Source organism: Littorina saxatilis, linkage group LG10 (genome assembly GCF_037325665.1).
Source record: "Littorina saxatilis isolate snail1 linkage group LG10, US_GU_Lsax_2.0, whole genome shotgun sequence".
NCBI lineage: Eukaryota > Metazoa > Mollusca > Gastropoda > Littorinimorpha > Littorinidae > Littorina > Littorina saxatilis.
Genome location: NC_090254.1, coordinates 25,874,266 through 25,892,379, shown reverse-complemented (window position 1 = coordinate 25,892,379; position 18,114 = coordinate 25,874,266). Strand labels below are relative to the sequence as shown.

The following is an 18,114-nucleotide window of genomic DNA, read 5'->3' as shown; positions in this document are numbered from 1 at the left end:
GTAGAGTACACTGGGTTTAATAAGAACAGGGACCCTATCAGGGCACTTTCCCCCTGGATTTTTTCCCCCCTGACTTTATCCCCCCGAATTCTTCCACCCGGATTATTTCCCCCCGTGACTTTTTCCCCCTGGGACTCTTTCCACCCGTGACTTTTCCCCTCGGACTATTTCCCCCGTGACTCTTTCCCTCTTGTGAATTTTTAGCAACGTTTTTTTATATCAATTGATGATCACGTGAGAAGACACAAACATTTCCACCCCTTTACAAATTGGTCGCACGTTTGTATTATCACGTGAGAAGTGAGCAGTGTTAGACACAAACATTTCTACCCCTTTACAAATTATTCGTACATTTGTATTTTCACGTGAGAAGTGAGCAGTGTTAGCCACTGTAAGTGAAATCTGTGAATGTGTGAAACCCGCTGTTCCCATCTGAAATGTGGAACCAGTAGGAAAGAACTGATGACGATATGCCAAGGACAAATAACCACTGTGAGGGATGGCACAGAAGATTCCAGTCAAACGTTGGAGCGCATCACCCCAACTTCTGGAAGTTCCTGGAAGTTCTCAGAAGAGAGGAAGCAGCTGACCGAGCAGAGATTGCTCAACACATCGCTGGTCATCCTCCACCACCCCGGCAAAAGAAGGAAATACAAAGACTCTAACGAGCGCATTTTGCGGCTCGTTCGGTCATATGACAACAGAAACCTTGACTCATACCTACTCGGAATTGCACACAATGTTTTCTTTTAGACGCTTCTAGATGTGAACGTAGCAGAGATTGCTCAACACGTCGCTCGTCATCCTCCGCCACACACAAGAAGGAAATACCAAGACTCTAACCAACGCATTTCGCGGCATACAGTGTTTTCTTTTAGACTCTTTTAGACTCTTTTAGATGTGTATGTATGTGTTTTAAACCAAAGCTGCTGAATTAAAAGTAGGAACCACACATGTATAAGAATACACATTTTATTTATCCATTTTATCAAAAAATTAAGCATTAACAAAAAAATTAAAATAGAAATAATAAAATAACGGAAAGAGTCAAGGGGGGAAAGATGTTTGTTTGTTTGTTTATTTGTTGCTTAACGTCCAGCCGACTACGCAGAGCCATATCAGGACGAGGAAGGGGGGGATGAAGGGGGCCACTTGTCAAGCGATTCCTGTTTACAAATGCACTAACCCATTACTTGTGTCCCAGCAGGCTTTAGTAAAACTAAATTAATACCTACTGGAAGATTACCAGTTTCCAGTATGTTAAAATAGGCTTAACCTATCTACTGCTGGACTTACATCAGAACACTAACAGATTAAACTATACATGAATCGCGAGACAAGCGGCAAGAGAAGAGATTTTTGGAAAAAACACAGGTGAATGAGCAAGAAGGCAGAAAAAAGAAAAGAATTCATGAAGAAAAAGAGAGCATGACAGGAAAGAGGAACCAAAAATCTACCTAACAGCAAACTAGAAAGCTCCTGCGGTTCCAAAAACAGAAGGGGCCTTTAATTTCATAACCGCAGTGCCCCACTGCGGGAGGGGGGAAAGAGTCATGGGGGAAAGTGAACCAGGGGGGAAAAGTCACGGGGGGAAAAAGTCTCAGGGGGAAAATGTCACGGGGGGAAAAAATCTGGGTGGAAGAATTCGGGGGGATAAAGTCAGGGGGGAAAAAATCCAGGGGGAAAGTGTCCTAGAATCTACAGGGACAATGCCGGTGGCTTTGATCTTGCTGCACATTTCCGGGAACAAACCTATTTTCACTCTGTACTTCGGGGTGTTGCAGGTAGCTCTGTTTCCTCCTTGGGGATGAAGCTACCAGGGGAAGGGATTGTGTTGGAGGTGCGGGTAGAGGGGTAGCCCTTCCGGTGCTCCCCCTTGGACCTCCCTAGTCTAGGACCCTGGGTCTTCGCGAGGTGGCCATTGTGGCGTAATCCCTCCGGACTAGCATAACGTTTCCCTATCCCAAGACCGACCGTGCGTGGACTATGACCACATCCTCTACGAGGTGACCCTATCAACTAGGCAGCGCAAGCCCCTAGGCGAAACACGGCGGATCTAGAGGAGAGAACCTCGATAAAAAATTTGAGCTGCCATGAAGACGGAGCATGTTGGCTGAGGACAGCGGGCAGACCTTCTGTGCCGACACCCATCTACAGGAGAAAACCAGGCATGCACGCATCAAACCCAACATGGCCATACAAACTCTGTACTTCCTTTGGCTTAGCCTAATACACTGGAAGCGTCTATTGTGTGGATTTTCCCAATTTACAAGTAACAAATGGGGGTTGTGACTTGTACAGTGAAGCAGCTTGTAGTTTCGAAAATTTATTTATTTATTTATTAAGGAGATTTCTATAGCGCATAACTAAAAGCACTATGCTGATTTACAAGTGAGTTCTGATTAACTTCTGACTGGCTTTTTGTCAGAACAGCACAGTACAGAAAGACAAGTTTAAGTATGTTTCTAATTGTTTTTCAGCTGTTTCCACATTTTTTTTCAAATTTCAAAGGTTTGCACTGTCCTCTAGACCGCCAAAAAACCTGACAGTTATTTCCAGAAAACGTCTATTCCATATTTTTCTGTATGTAACTTTTATATATTTCTGTATATTAGATAATATTAAGAGTTAGCCTCCCAAAATTAATAGTGTTTTGCAAAGAAACATCAGATCCTATGTTTCCTTCCTTAGCCAATATTGTGTGCAACAAGGAAAGAGGAGGATTGGGTTTGAAGCTGACCAATTATACAGGAGAGTAACACCATCAAACTAGTATCATTCTTGATTAATACATGTACAGAGTTTTCACACTAGGTATATGAAATATGAATGTACAGTGTGTAATTGAAAACACGAAACGATCAATGTACCACAAATGTACAATCACAAACGGGCATTCGAACCATCCCTCTGTAGCAACCTTGTTTCACCGTAAGATTAGTGCATATGGACTTGTACAAGCCGAGGAATCACGAACTCGCTCAGTAGTAAGCTTGAAATGGAGGCCATATCAGGAAGCGTACATGTATGCAGACTTAATACACAATTGGATAGGTTTCAGGAATCCCAGCTCTGAACACATCCCACGGACGCATAAAGCACGCATCACATTCTATTTGCAAACTAATGCATTCAAAAAAACATTAAGAAGGAATGTTTTTAACTTTCAAAACACATCTAAAACTACCCACACCATGACAAAAATCCTTGAAAAATATGAGAAAGCAAAAAGAAATAAAATCAACATAACAAGAGAACAACATCTCTCAAATACACTTTCAGAAATGGACTTGCATCAAGCACTTGTATTCCATGTCTTCTCGTTATTAAACTAATTATGATCACCAAAGTTCATTGTGATATGTACATTCATTAAAACAACAAAATATCACTATGAATCATACTCTTCATCAACAGTGTATAAAACAAGCAAACTATATCTTTAATTTTCAGAGCTTGTTTGTAATCCAAATATAACATATGTATATGTTTTTGGAATCAGAAAATGACGAAGAATAAGATGACATTATTTTTGGATCGTTTAATAAAAAAATAATTTTAATTACAAGTTTCCGATTTTTAATGACCAAACTCATTCATTAGTTTTTAAGCCACCAAGCTAAAATGCAATACCAAAGTCCGGCCTTCGTCGAAGATTGCTTTGCAAAAATTTAAATCAATTTGATTGAAAAATGAGGGTGTGACAGTGCCGCCTCAACTTTTACAAAAAGCCGGATATGACGTCATCAAAGACGTCTATCAAAAAAATGAAAAAAAACGTCTGGGGATATCATATCCAGAAACTCTCATGTAAAATTTCATAAAGATCGGTGCAGTAGTTTAGTCGGAATCGCTCTACACACACACACGCACAGACAGACACACACACACACATACACCACGACCCTCGTCTCGATTTCCCCTCTATGTTAAAACATTTAGTCAAAACTTGACTAAATGTAAAAAGGGAGGAAGTCTTGAATTGGGGGGGTCTTAAAAGGTTGGTTACACTGTGCAACAACAAAAATTATATGTTTTGTCCTTTTGTGTTAGCAACACAGTATCTGTGAAAATCATGTGAGACCAGAGAAGCAAGTGTCTAGCTCAAACTGAATACACTTTCAGAAAAATGTGATATTTGTCTTAATGTTATGTCCATCAAAAGACATTTTTCCATGAAGTAGAACACAAAATGTTTATAAATTGAGCACACACATTGGTTGAAGAGTGACAACTGGCAGTGAGTGTAATGATTGTTTTCTCTTACAATGATTGGACGGCACAGGTCAGTTTGACCAGAGGAGTCAGGAGACATCATGTCTCTTCAATATGTAACAGTATAATTAACCAGACACTTCAATATATTAATGCACATTGGACTTTTGAACACTGTTGTCTATATCTATTTGTCTAAGCTCTGTCACAATGAAGTGATTAACTGCAGGAAGAAAGTTAAACTGAATAATTTCGGTTTTTTTGTTTCAGTTAATTTTCATCAACATGGCCATGCCTTTGACTGAAAGTTTTCATCCCAAATTTGCATGCAAATCCTTATAAAAGGGCTGTGATTATATTTATTCTACTTCTTTTGCAGAATTAGTTGACCAAATTTATTGCCACAGTTAGAACATTGAAACACAAAGTACCAATTTTTTGGTTTAAATCCCCGATTTTTGATGACAGAAAAATCTGGTATTTTCTTGCTAGTCATTCCCTCCTATATTTACAGTATACACGGCTCTAATTAATATTTATTTGTACCTATTATTAAATACTGCTCAATAGAACACAACATATGGTATCAAAAAGTGGAATGAAAAGTATTCATATTGTTACATCAGCAGAACACCAATTTGCTCCTTTGGGAAAAAAAGAGTTAAGGTCAACGTTTTAGTACTGCATTTTTCCTGTATAACCAGGACTTTAGTACATATACAGACTTCTTAACAAGGGCACACAAAAAACAAAACAATGAAGTTAGTAATAATCTCTTTCTACATGATGCTAAACTCATCTCAGATGATTGTAATTATCACACATCTCTGTACAAATCTATATTTATCAATGGATAACAGGGCGGGGATGTAGCTCAGTCGGTAGCGTGCTGGATTTGTATCCAGTTGGCCGCTCTGTCAGCGTGAGTTCGTCCCCACGTTCGGCGAGAGATTTATTTCTCAGAGTCAACTTTGTGTGCAGACTCTCCTCGGTGTCCGAACACTCCCGTGTGTACACGCAAGCACAAGACCAAGTGCGCACGAAAAAGATCCTGTAATCCCTGTCTGAGTTCGGTGGGTCATAGAAACACAAAAATACCCAGCATGCTTCCTCCGAAAACGGCGTATGGCTGCCTAAATGGCGGGGTAAAAAACGGTCATACACGTAAAATTCCACTCGTGCAAAAAACACGAGTGTACGTGGGAGTTTCAGCCCACAAACGCAGAAGAAGAAGAAAAAAAATGAATAACATTTAACAATATTATCACTTCTAATTATTCACACAAAATCAGCAAACATGAACAATCATGTACACCTCTTCTCTGAAAAAACCCAACTTGTATATTTTCATTAAAATACTGTTCTGCTAAAATTGACAAGCCATAATAAGGATTTTCTGCAAAAAATAGCATATTTCTTCCTTTTTAAATCCCTCCCAGATAAAGCTTTCTCACAGGGGAATTCTCAATCAGTGATCAGGATGTATTCTCAATACAATGTAATTAGTATGTATTCTCAATACAATGTAATCAGCATGTATTCTCAATACAATGTAATCCGCATATATTCTCAATAAAATGCAATCAGTATGTACACAACATGTCAAAGGTACCATGTGCTAATGAAATCCCTGCACAAAAATCTTGAGACCCACAAAGGAAACGATTTTTGGAAATAACTCTTTCGGGTTTGCATGGGTTCTGCAAGAGTGAGTACCCTTGGATTTGCACAGACAAACATTGCCATGTGCTTCCTGTACATGCGTTTCTTCTTCTTCTTCTTCAGCGTTCCAGAATTTTCTGGTGACGTGTGAGCTCGTTTGCCCATTTGGGCTCCCCACACTATACTCTGAGAGCATAGTCAGCTTCACTCCGCTTTCGTTGAGTAGGCATGCTGGGTATTTCCGTGTTTCCATAACCCACCGAACTCCGACATGGATTACAGGATCTTTTCCGTGCGCACTTGGTCTTGTGCTTGTGTGTACACACGAAGGGGGTGAAGACACTAGCAGGTCTGCACATAAGTTGACCTGGACGATTGGAAAAATCTCCACTCCAGGCGGCAGCGACCGGGATTCGAACTCACGACCTCCCGATTAGGAGGCCGACGTCTTACCACCACGCCACTGCGCCCGTCACATGCGTTTCACAACCCATACAAACCCGACATAGTTATTTCCGGAATTCGTCTATTGGATCATGTGCTCACATGGGATATAAACAGAAGTGCTATCCCCAAACCTCTTCTCTCTGTATCATTTGAAAGTTCAGTCACTATTTTGTTCAACTCAATATATAGCCTGTTACTTGATCTAGTACTTTTCGTCTTGTTATTCTTCTGCTGTTACCTAATTATGTTCAAGAATGCTTTTCTGAAGCCTTGACCAGCAGAACACAAGTATGCATTTTGACTACCTGATGATTTTACATGAACCTATCTTGACTGAACTAACAGCTCACGTGTTTGCTTGTACTTGTCAAATCTTTGATGAGAGGAATTTTTTGTGGTATTATTTGTGGTTATCTGAATTCAATATAATTTATTTTGGGACTGTAAAATAATGTCAACGATGGGATGGTTGGTACCTCTGCATAAATGGCCAAAACTCAGTGATACCATAGCTGTCAAGGTGCACACTTTGTGGAAAATGTTAATTATGACAGCCACACTCCTGGCTAGCACCTCAATTACACTTTGCAGCAGTTCTGATATAGATCAGGTGTGCAGTTAAATACCAGTGCAGGATATTTTATCAGCAAATGACACTTTTACGGGCTTTCTGAGTCGGCTCAGCCTAGACTCAAGTAACAGACAATTTCATCAGAAGTACAGTGGTACCTGTGATGTGAGGCCCCTCCGATCAGAGGACATCTCTCAATAAAGGACTGGGTGGCCGAGTGGTTACGCACTTGCGCTCGGAAGTGAGAGGTTGCGAGTTCGACCCTGGGTCAGGGCCGTTAGCAATTTTCTCCCCCCTTTCCTAACCTAGGTGGTGGGTTCAAGTGCTAGTCTTTCGGATGAGACGAAAAACCGAGGTCCCTTCGTGTACACTACATTGGGGTGTGCACGTTAAAGATCCCACGATGGACAAAAGGGTCTTTCCTGGCAAAATTGTACAGGCATAGATAAAAATGTTCACCAAAATACCCGTGTGACTTGGAATAATAGGCCGTGAAAAGTAGGATTTGCGCCGAAATGGCTGCGATCTGCTGGCCGATGTGAATGCGTGATGTATTGTGTAAAAAACTTCAATCTCACACGGCATAAATAAATCCCTGCGCCTTGAATATGTGCGCAATATAAATTGCATAAAAAAAAAACATAAAAAAAAATAAAAATCCCTGCGCTTAGAATTGTACCCACGGAATACGCGCGATATAAGCCTCATATTGATTGATTGATTAAATAAAGGACACTTTCTGTAGTTCTTGTCTATTATCTTGACCCAATTATAACTGTCATGACAGGCCACCTGCAATGTAGGAACGCTTTTAGTCGGTCCTAAGGGTGCCTTCTCATCACTGGCACCACTGTACATGATGTGCACGATTTGGACAAAACACTGCTTCCTAAGCTCACAACACCACACAGTATCACCATCACACAAGATAATTATTTTTTTGAAGTGAGCCATACAACAGCTAAGCTTAACCACAACAAGAAGAGATGATTGAGGTTTCAACTTCACATGATGGTCGAAATAAAGGAAGCATCTATCTCCCAAAGCTTTGATGACTTTACACTTGCTTATCCTCACAAACAATTTCACTGCTAAGAGTAAGATAGCATACATACTTAAAACCAAGCAAACAAGAAAGAAAAGTAGCAAGAAAATTTAGCGTCATAACAGCAATTTGCCAATTACAACTTACGTGCCAATTACATTGTACAGTGCAACCCCCCCTTTAAAGACCCCCCAATTTAAGACTTCCTCCTTGTTTTCGCAGACTTTCTGTTTATAACCTCTGTAAAATTACCCCCATTTTGGGCGGGGATGTGGCTCAGTCGGTAGCGCGCTGGATTTGTATCCAGTTGGCCGCTGTCAGCGTGAGTTCGTCCACACGTTCGGCGAGAGATTTATTTCTCAGAGTCAACTTTGTGTGCAGACTCTCCTCGGTGTCCGAACACCCCCGTGTGTACACGCAAGCACAAGACCAAGTGCGCACGAAAAAGATCCTGTGATCCATGTCAGAGTTCGGTGGGATATAGAAACACGAAAATACCCAGCATGCTTCCTCCGAAAGCGGCGTATGGCTGCCTAAATGGCGGGGTAAAAACGGGTCATACACGTAAAAGCCGTGGGAGTTTCAGCCCATGAACGAACAAACAAACAAACCCCCATTTTAAGACTCCCTCCTTTTTAAGACCCGATTTTCTCAGATTTGTGGAGGTCTTAAAAGGAGGGTTTCACTGTACTCATATTTTTAGTAACCACAGGAATGGGACTTGAGGAGAGACGGGCGCAGTGGCGTGGTGGTAAGACGTCGGCCTCTTAATCGGAAGGTCGAGGGTTCGAATCCCAGCCGCGACCGCCTGGTGGGTTAAGTGTGGAGATTTTTCCGATCTCCCAGGTCAACTTATGTGCAGACCTGCTAGTGGCTTATCCCCAGACCTGTTTACCCCCATAAGTGTTTTGGAGTAATGCTCAGCCCCAAAAATAGTAATCCTGGCACAAAAATAGTAATCATCCAGCATTCATCGCCAATTACAACGCATATGACAACTGTGTCTGCGAAACGCAATCATGCACATATATTCATCATTCACAAACAAAACACATCAGTCTGTTTTTGTAGTCATCATAATTTCAACGAAGATCACATCAAAAGCACATGCATCACTGATTCTTTTTCTTTTGCTCGTAGTAGGCCTTTTTCAGTGTGTCAAGCGCTTCTCTACTGTACTTGCGCTTGCCGAATGAGTGAGGGCGAGACTTCACCACTACTAAGGCTCTCCAGCGTCTTATCAGACAGACATGATCTCTGGTCAGTCCTGTGCTTTTTTACCCCATTTTGCCATTGAAAAAACAATGCCAAACATGTGAATTGATTAAAAAAAAAAAAATAAATAAAAATAAAAAGTTTACATTTTTTTTATTTATGAAAATCGTAGTCTTGACACGGATAGCGGAATGGCGTATTTTTTGCAGAAAATCGTAATAAATTACGCCAAAATCGTAAGGGTAAACAGGTCTGTATCCCCCTTCGTGTGTACACGCAAGCACAAGACCAAGTGCGCACAGAAAAGATCCTGTAATCCATGTCAGAGTTCGGTGGGTTATAGAAACACGAAAATACCCAGCATGCTTCCTCCGAAAGCGGCGTATGGCTGCCTAAATGGCGGGGTAAAAACGGTCATACACGTAAAAGCCGTGGGAGTTTCAGCCCATGAACGAACAAACAAACAAACCCCCATTTTAAGACTCCCTCCTTTTTAAGACCCGATTTTCTCAGATTTGTGGAGGTCTTAAAAGGGGGGTTTCACTGTACTCATATTTTTAGTAACCACAGGAATGGGACTTGAGGAGAGACGGGCGCAGTGGCGTGGTGGTAAGACGTCGGCCTCTTAATCGGAAGGTCGAGGGTTCGAATCCCGGCCGCGACCGCCTGGTGGGTTAAGTGTGGAGATTTTTCCGATCTCCCAGGTCAACTTATGTGCAGACCTGCTAGTGGCTTATCCCCCTTCGTGTGTACACGCAAGCACAAGACCAAGTGCGCACAGAAAAGATCCTGTAATCCATGTCAGAGTTCGGTGGGTTATAGAAACACGAAAATACCCAGCATGCCTCCCCCGAAATCAGCGTATGCTGCCTGAATGGCGGGGTAAAAACGGTCATACATGTAAAATTCCACTCGTGCTAAAAACATGAGTGAACGTGGGAGTCTAAGCATATGAACAAAGAAGAAGAAGGACTTGAGGAAAAACGAAAAAAGCTTCCATGGTTGTGGCCTCCGCAAAAAAGCAGCAATACTACCAACATTGAATGAAATGTTATGAATTCTCTGGGTGTAACCCACCTCAACCTCCTGGGGTTAGGCGATTGTTCAGACAAGTATGTGCAGTAAGTAAGTAAGAGTATGTGCAATCTATAGCGTATTTACGTGAATCAGTGTTCAAATCCCACTCTTGTAACCAGTGGCAGCAGTTTGTCCAGACAAGTCTTGAAGTAGCACAGCACAGCTGCACCCAAGATGAGATGAACGATGAAGAAAATGCAATAACAATAATGCTGACAGGACGGAGAAGATGTGGTTGGTAAGAGCAACCCCATTTCGATGATCAGGTCACTGCAAATGAATAAATTGTGTAAAATATGGTAATCAGAAAGAGTCATTTAGTCTCAGAATGTAGAACTATAATTGCTCTACTGTATTGAAGCATAATTTCCTTTTCTCAAAAATAGAAGTCACAATCCAAAACACTTACTACAATACAAGTTAAAAACACAACAACAACAAGACTCCAAATTTACATAAAACATTTTTAAAGGTGTTCTAAATAAGCTCATACCCAGTCTTTTATATAAAAGACAATTACTAAAAGGGAAACCACCCGTGTCTTCCAATTTTTTGTATATCGCCAATGACCAAACTAAATTCTCGCATACTTTCATAGAGTAACCCTAAGGGCCCCCCCCAAAAAAAATAGTCTGTTTACGGTATCCCGATCGACCCTATTTTTTCGCGCGACCCTAGCCTTTTTTTGGCATTTGGAAAAGAAGAAAAAAACCTTTGTTTTTTGGCAAAATAACTGAAAAATATGGGTTTTTTGCCTATGTTACCGTAAACAGACTATCTTTTTTTTTTTTTTTTGGGGGGGGGGGGGGGGGGGGGGGGGGGGGGGCCTAATGACCACTGTAAAAACTGGAACAAGGTCAGAAACTTCAGGCCTTGCTCCAATAGAAACTGGACACTCAGTCACAACAGTAAATCAAATGAATTACAAGAATGGGGTGATGACTTTACAACTGCATTACCCATGAACAAATGCAAATTCCAATGCAAATGACAGTCAGCTAATAGGTGACATACATACAGTGCCCCCCCCCCCCCCCCCCCCCCCCCCTCAAATTTAGAGACAATTCTTATCTACATTTTCTGTTCAGAACCTCCATAAATCTACCGCCATTTTAAGACTCCCTCTGATTTTCTCAGAATTTTAGGTCGTAAAAAGGGACTTTCAAGGCATCAAATCGACAAACAAAGAAGAAACAAAAATAAAACAAAACCACACAAACAAACAAAAAACAATGACAAAACAACCAATCAACCACCATTTTTTTTTTAAAAGGGAAAGGAGGGGTACTTACCCATCATCAGACAGAAGGAGCACCAATGCCAGGGTAGAAAAAGAGGTAGGGCTGACGCAGGGAACTCTTGTACTCAGACATCTGTGACATACGGTCCATCTCACTCTGGGGCGTTCTGGACACTTTGCGAGATACATCAGAGTTGACCTGTGCAAAAAAACAAAAAAACATGAGGTAATAAAACCAGATAATGCACAGCGTCACATAATGTAGAGAAATAAGTGACCGCCTGTAAAAGGAAAGAAGATTGAAATGACTTTTCTGTTTTGGTCTGCTCCTCTTGTGCTATACGAGGGCTGTTCCATTATTATTTAGAATCCAGGCTCCTGGCAATATGACGTTCAATACAAAATCATGCCGTCAAATAGTGGACTATCGTGAGGCTTGACACAAAAAATCTGGGACAGGCTCAACTTCTTTAACCCAGTGTGGGATTTTCAGTGGGGCGACCACCCTCAACCCAGCGCGTCCCCGAGTGGCGGATAGGGGAACGGCCTTCAGATATGAAGACCAGCCGCTTGCGGCCGAGGACCAAACTGGCAAATCCTCCCCCCTGTGCTCTCAGGGTAGGACGTACGGGCCATGAGCTAAGGGTGAGGCAACCCCGACAGAAACCTCGAGTGCTGAAGACGGAGGTACTGGGCTGCACGGCGCACTCTAATAAACCATGGTACCACGCACCAACGCCAACCATGACACCATCAGACAGAAGCGACACTCATGGCGCTCGCCCACTGAGGTCCCTCCAGGGTGAGGCAGCGCCGGGCTCCAAGCCTCAAAGGAGTCCAACCTCAGCTACGGGAGGTCCCTCTCGTCCGTCTTGCTGCGCCAGGGGACGGAGGAGGAATGCGACTGGTAGCACAACAACCACTTCAACATCCAAGAAGCGTCAACCTTTTATGGTGATGCAGTGGAATGCAGAAGGAGTCATGAACAAGAAGACAGAGCTAGAACATATCTTGCATGAAAGGAGCATAAACGTCTGCTGCATTCAAGAAACCCACCTGCAGATGGGAAAAACCTTCAAGGTCAGAGGCTACCAGTGCTTCAGACAGGACAGAGCTGACAGACGCAAAGGCGGAGTCCTGACACTAGTTAGGAACAACATCCAAGCCTGCGAAACAGCCGTCCACATGGAGGGAGCAGAGTACCAGATGATTCGGGCCAAACTGAATGACACAGAGTTGCAGATCCTGAACTTGTACTGCCCCAACGACCGTCCACTATCCCTTGACACCATCGAAGTCCCAGACTCGAGCTTTCTCGCAGTAGGTGATTTCAACTCTCACTCCCAGAGTTGGGGTTACAGTCAGATGGATCGCCGGGGTGAAGAAGTGGAAGACTGGCAAGATGAACACCAACTCATCCTCATAAACTCCCCAGATGATACTCCAACCTTCTACTCCAGACGATGGCACACTACCTCCACTCCAGATCTTGCTCTCTGCACCGAAGATGTCCACCGAGACGTCACCAGGGAGGTGGGAGAGCAGTTAGGAGGAAGTGACCACAGGCCAGTGTTCCTCTCCATCAACAGGAACACCATGAACTACCCTGTCCACCATCGCTGGAACTACAAGAAGGCTAAATGGAGTCTTTTCAGACACCGAACAAACACTCTTACCAAGGACCTCCATGTCCAAGGTAGAAACATCAGTAACGTTGTCAGAGACCTGAACGCCTGCATCCTGCAAGCAGCCCACGAGTCTATCCCACGAGGTGCTCGCAAAGAGTACAAGCCATACTGGACCAACCAGCTACAAGAACTGCAGGATGAGATGGAATCTGCCAGACAGGCAGCAGAAAGTAGCCCATCAGATGAGAACCACCTACGGCTCCAGCAGACAAAGGCTGAATTTCTCAAGAATTTCTCAGGTCAGACGCAAAAGCTGGAGAGAAAAAACCGCTGCGCTGAATCTTGAGAGAGACGGAACGAAGCTGTGGAGAGTCGTCGGACAGCTCAATGATGAGGAAAACAGAAGCCAGAATGTGACACTGGAAGAGAACGGAGAGATGCTGACAGGGAGACGAGCAGCTAACCGTCTTGCTGACAACTATGCAGACGAGAGCAATGTACCTGTCAGCATAAATGCAGGAGGAGTTTCAGAGTTTTGGTGTGGGATTTTGTCTAGTTTGTCACGGATGGTTTGGATCTTGTTATGGAAGTAATCAGAGAAAGCTTGCGACAGTTTGGAGGGGTCAATGTTGTTGGGCAAGGGAGAAGCAGAAGAGCAGCCAAGAAGGTCATTCATTGTGGAGAAGAGTGTTTTGGCAGATAATGAACAACTACAGCCCACAGACCTACCCCTAGCTACAGTTACAAGTATACGTGGTTCTTAGAATCAACTCACAGTGATACTCTGCACCATTCGCTTGTTGAGCACTTTACGTGAGATGAGATGAGTGAGAAGGCCATTTATGATGTTGATGTCTTCCACCAGTTCTGGCCGCCGTAGAATCAACAGATCTTTGTCTGCCGGATCCATTCAACCTGTCAGATCTTCTAGTATGGCAATGGTGACACCGTTTTGATGCTCCTGGATGGACGGAATACTGAAATCATATATTTAATGATGTATATATATCACTACTAGAATGAATACCCGCTTCGCCGGGTAGCCGGCTTCGCCGGGAAGAAGTACTTAGAGCTGTACGCCGGCTCTGCCGGGTCCGAACAATGGACCCGCCAAGCTTAGGTCCCTCCCAGATTCGTGGAATGGGAACAGCACGAAAATGATTCAGTGGCCATAATGCCATTCCTGACCATATCGAGTCCCATCCTTGTCGACGAATGTAACCGTGTTAATCACCTTTGGAGGCGAACTCCACTCAAACAGGATTGAGCAATTTATAGCTTATCTGTAAGCCCTTTTGAACTGTTATGGCTTTTCAAAGGAAGGCCAGTACATACAAATACACAAAAGCCGCCAGACCACATCACAAACAGAACTGAACAATCCCCAGGTGTTGCTCACATAGAGAGACACACACACACACACACACACACACACACAAACACAGAGAAGCCGGATCTATAGACAGATAGATGACAGTGTATTTTTCGCGTGGCTATAAATTGATTCGACCTTTGCACTTTTACAGTGAGGATAATTTACGGGTCCAATTTACGTTCTGGACACTGCGGTGACCTTCTAAAAATAGTAACAGAACGCCGGGAATATCCGAAGACGCTCCACTCATACTATAGTGCACCATACGAAGGAAGGGAGGTAAACGCTGAAAACCTGGAGAAGATGAGAAGATAAGGAAGAGTTACTTATAATGGTGAAATGAACACAAAAACCAAAATCGATTCAGCGCTGCGCGCTGAGAGCACGTGTTGAAATATCTCATCGATGATATTGTGTCCGGGGTGTAGCTGAATACGGTGTCCAAATTTGAAAAAGATCCACCGAGAACTTTGGCTTTGGTGTGTCGGTATGGGGGCCCGGGTAGCTGAGGTGGAACCAAAATAGCTGAGGTGGAACCAAAATCGGTTCAGCGCTGCGCGCTGAGAGCACGTGTTCAAATATCGACCAGGTTGTGTCCTGTCCCGGATCTACCTGAATATGCCCACCAAATTTGAAGCAGATCCATCGAGAACTTTGGCCGTGCATCGCGAACTCACAGACAGACACACACACACACAGACAGACAGACAGACAGACAGACAGAAGTCGTATATATATAGATATCAGTATATGAATCATGACACCATCAATGTGTTAAACAAAGTTAATAATCATCAACTGGTTTGCGCTTTGTTTTCTTCTTTTTTCCTGTGGACTTGGTTGCTTGATAAAAGGGGATGGGAGGAGGTAGCTGAGGCTTTGTTAACGATGTTGATTCCAATTTCGTAATTTCATGCATACGTATAATTTCTTCACTCTGATCTGATCAGCGCTGGACATGCGATCCTTGTTCTGACGTGTTCATGGCGATGTAATTTGTCTGGGACCAAGAGGTAATATATACTGACTACTTAATTATATCAATTCTATTAAAATGATTGAAGAACTGAAGCACAAACATGAAAATAGCATCAGCAACATTTACTGATTTCTATGAGTACTAGCAGTCAGGCCCGGCTTCGCCCGGGTGTTTCTGCTCTCCCCTCTCTCAGAAACCTCTCGAATCTTATTCCAATGTGGATAAGAACAAGTCGCGTAAGGCGAAAATACAATATTTAGTCAAGTAGCTGTCGAACTCACAGAATGAAACTGAACGCAACGCAACGCAGCAAGACCGTATACTCGTAGCATCGTCACTCCACCGCCCGTGGCAAAGGCAGTGCCTGTGGAATTGACAAGAAGAGCGGGGTATTCGTTGCGCTGAGAAGGATAGCACGCTTTTCTGTACCTCTCTTCGTTTTAACTTTCTGAGCGTGTTTTTAATCCAAACATATCATATCTATATGTTTTTGGAATCAGGAACCGACAAGAAATAAGATGAAAGTGTTTTTAAATTGATTTCGAAAAAAATGTTGATAATAATTTTTATATATTTAATTTTCAGAGCTTGGTTTTAATCCAAATATAACATATTTATATGTTTTTGGAATCAGCAAATGATGGAGAATAAGATAAACGTAAATTTGGATCGTTTTATAAATTTTTATTTTTTTTTTTACAATTTTCAGATTTTTAATGACCAAAGTCATTAATTAATTTTTGAAGCCACCACACTGAAATGCAATACCGAAGTCCGGGCTTCGTCGAAGATTACTTGACCAAAATTTCAACCAATTTGGTTGAAAAATGAGGGCGTGACAGTGCCGCCTCAACTTTCACGAAAAGCCGGATATGACGTCATCAAAGACATTTATCAAAAAAATGAAAAAAACGTTCGGGGATTTCATACCCAGGAACTCTCATGTCAAATTTCATAAAGATCGGTCCAGTAGTTTAGTCTGAATCGCTCTACACACACACACAGACAGACAGACAGACACACGCACATACACCACGACCCTCGTTTCGATTCCCCCTCGATGTTAAAATATTTAGTCAAAACTTGACTAAATATAAAAATGACAGTGTGAGCTCATACATTTGGATGTATTAGGCAAGGCAAGTTTCTATTTGGTTCGACGTGTTCTTCGTGATTTGTTTACCCCTTCTCACACCCACTGTAGTTACCGTCTGATCAAAGCACGCATACCTCATGAGGGAGAGAAATCTGTAAATTCTCGTGATCTTTCACTGAGGCGATCGTTTCGTAAACATTATTCGCGATGATCTGGAAGGCAGGGAGGGGGAACAGGGGGCAGGGTTAGTGTGTGTGTGTGTGGGGGGGGGGGGGGGGCGGCGGGATGATAGCGGGCGGGGGGTAACCCTTGAGAATGACACGGTATACTGGTTTGATGAGAGTTACCTCCCTTCCGTGGGTGACAAACCATGACTTACCTCCCTTGCACTATATAGACTGTATTGATAGATGGGGAGGGTAATTATCCGAGGAAGGAAACAATGTCTGGAGAAACTAAAACCCAGGTGCACATTTGTGGGTCCAGGGCAGTGTGCATGCAAAATATCTTGTGCTTATCTTTTGCCATCTCTGAGGTATGGCGACCACAGACAGACAGACACACACACACACACACAGACAGACAGACACTCTCTTTTATTTATATGTATATAGATGTATATCAATCAATCAATCAATGAGGCTTATATCGCGCATATTCCGTGGGTACAGTTCTAGGCGCTCTGCAGTGATGCCGTGTGAGATGAAATTTTATACGGCCAGTAATTGCAGCCATTTCGGCGCATATTTACCTTTCACGGCCTATTATTCCAAGTCACACGGGTATAGGTAGACAATTATTAACTGTGCCTAAGCAATTTTGCCAGGAAAGACCTTTTTGTCAATCGTGGGATCTTTAACGTGCACACCCAATGTAGTGTACACGGGGGGGGGGGGGGGGGGGGGGGGAGTTCGGACACCGAAGAGAGTCTGCACACAAAGTGGACTCTGAAATAAATTTCCGCCGAACCTGGGATCGAACTCACGCTGACAGCGGCCAACTGAATACAAATCCAGCGCGCTACCAACTGAGCTATATCCCCGCCCCGTATAGATAGATAGATGTATAGATTATGTTTCTGATTTAGGTAATCACTGAAAATCAGTTTCAGTATGAATCTGCACATTCCTTTCACTGAAATAAGTACCATCTTGATCATAACAAGTCACCAACTTTTTCATGGGCTTTACAGCAACCGGCACGGTTGGCCTGGTGGTAAGGCGTCCGCCCCGTGATCGGGAGGTCGTGGGTTCGAACCCCGGCCGGGTCATACCTAAGACTTTAAAATTGGCAATCTAGTGGCTGCTCCGCCTGGCGTCTGGCATTATGGGGTTAGTGCTAGGACTGGTTGGTCCGGTGTCAGAATAATGTGACTGGGTGAGACATGAAGCCTGTGCTGCGACTTCTGTCTTGTGTGTGGTGCACGTTAAATGTCAAAGCAGCACCGCCCTGATATGGCCCTTCGTGGTCGGCTGGGCGTTAAGCAAACAAACAAACAAACAAACAAAGCTTTACAGCAAATTTAGAGTAAGACTTGTGGTCGCTGCTGGGTCTTCATTTATGG

General features: G+C 43.1%; 1 long non-coding RNA gene across 1 annotated transcript in view; it reads left to right on the top strand.

The window, feature by feature from the left end:
- The window catches only part of LOC138978515 (uncharacterized), a 308,348-nt gene that overhangs the window by 144,836 nt on the left and 145,398 nt on the right, over positions 1-18,114 (top strand). The window lies entirely within an intron of this gene.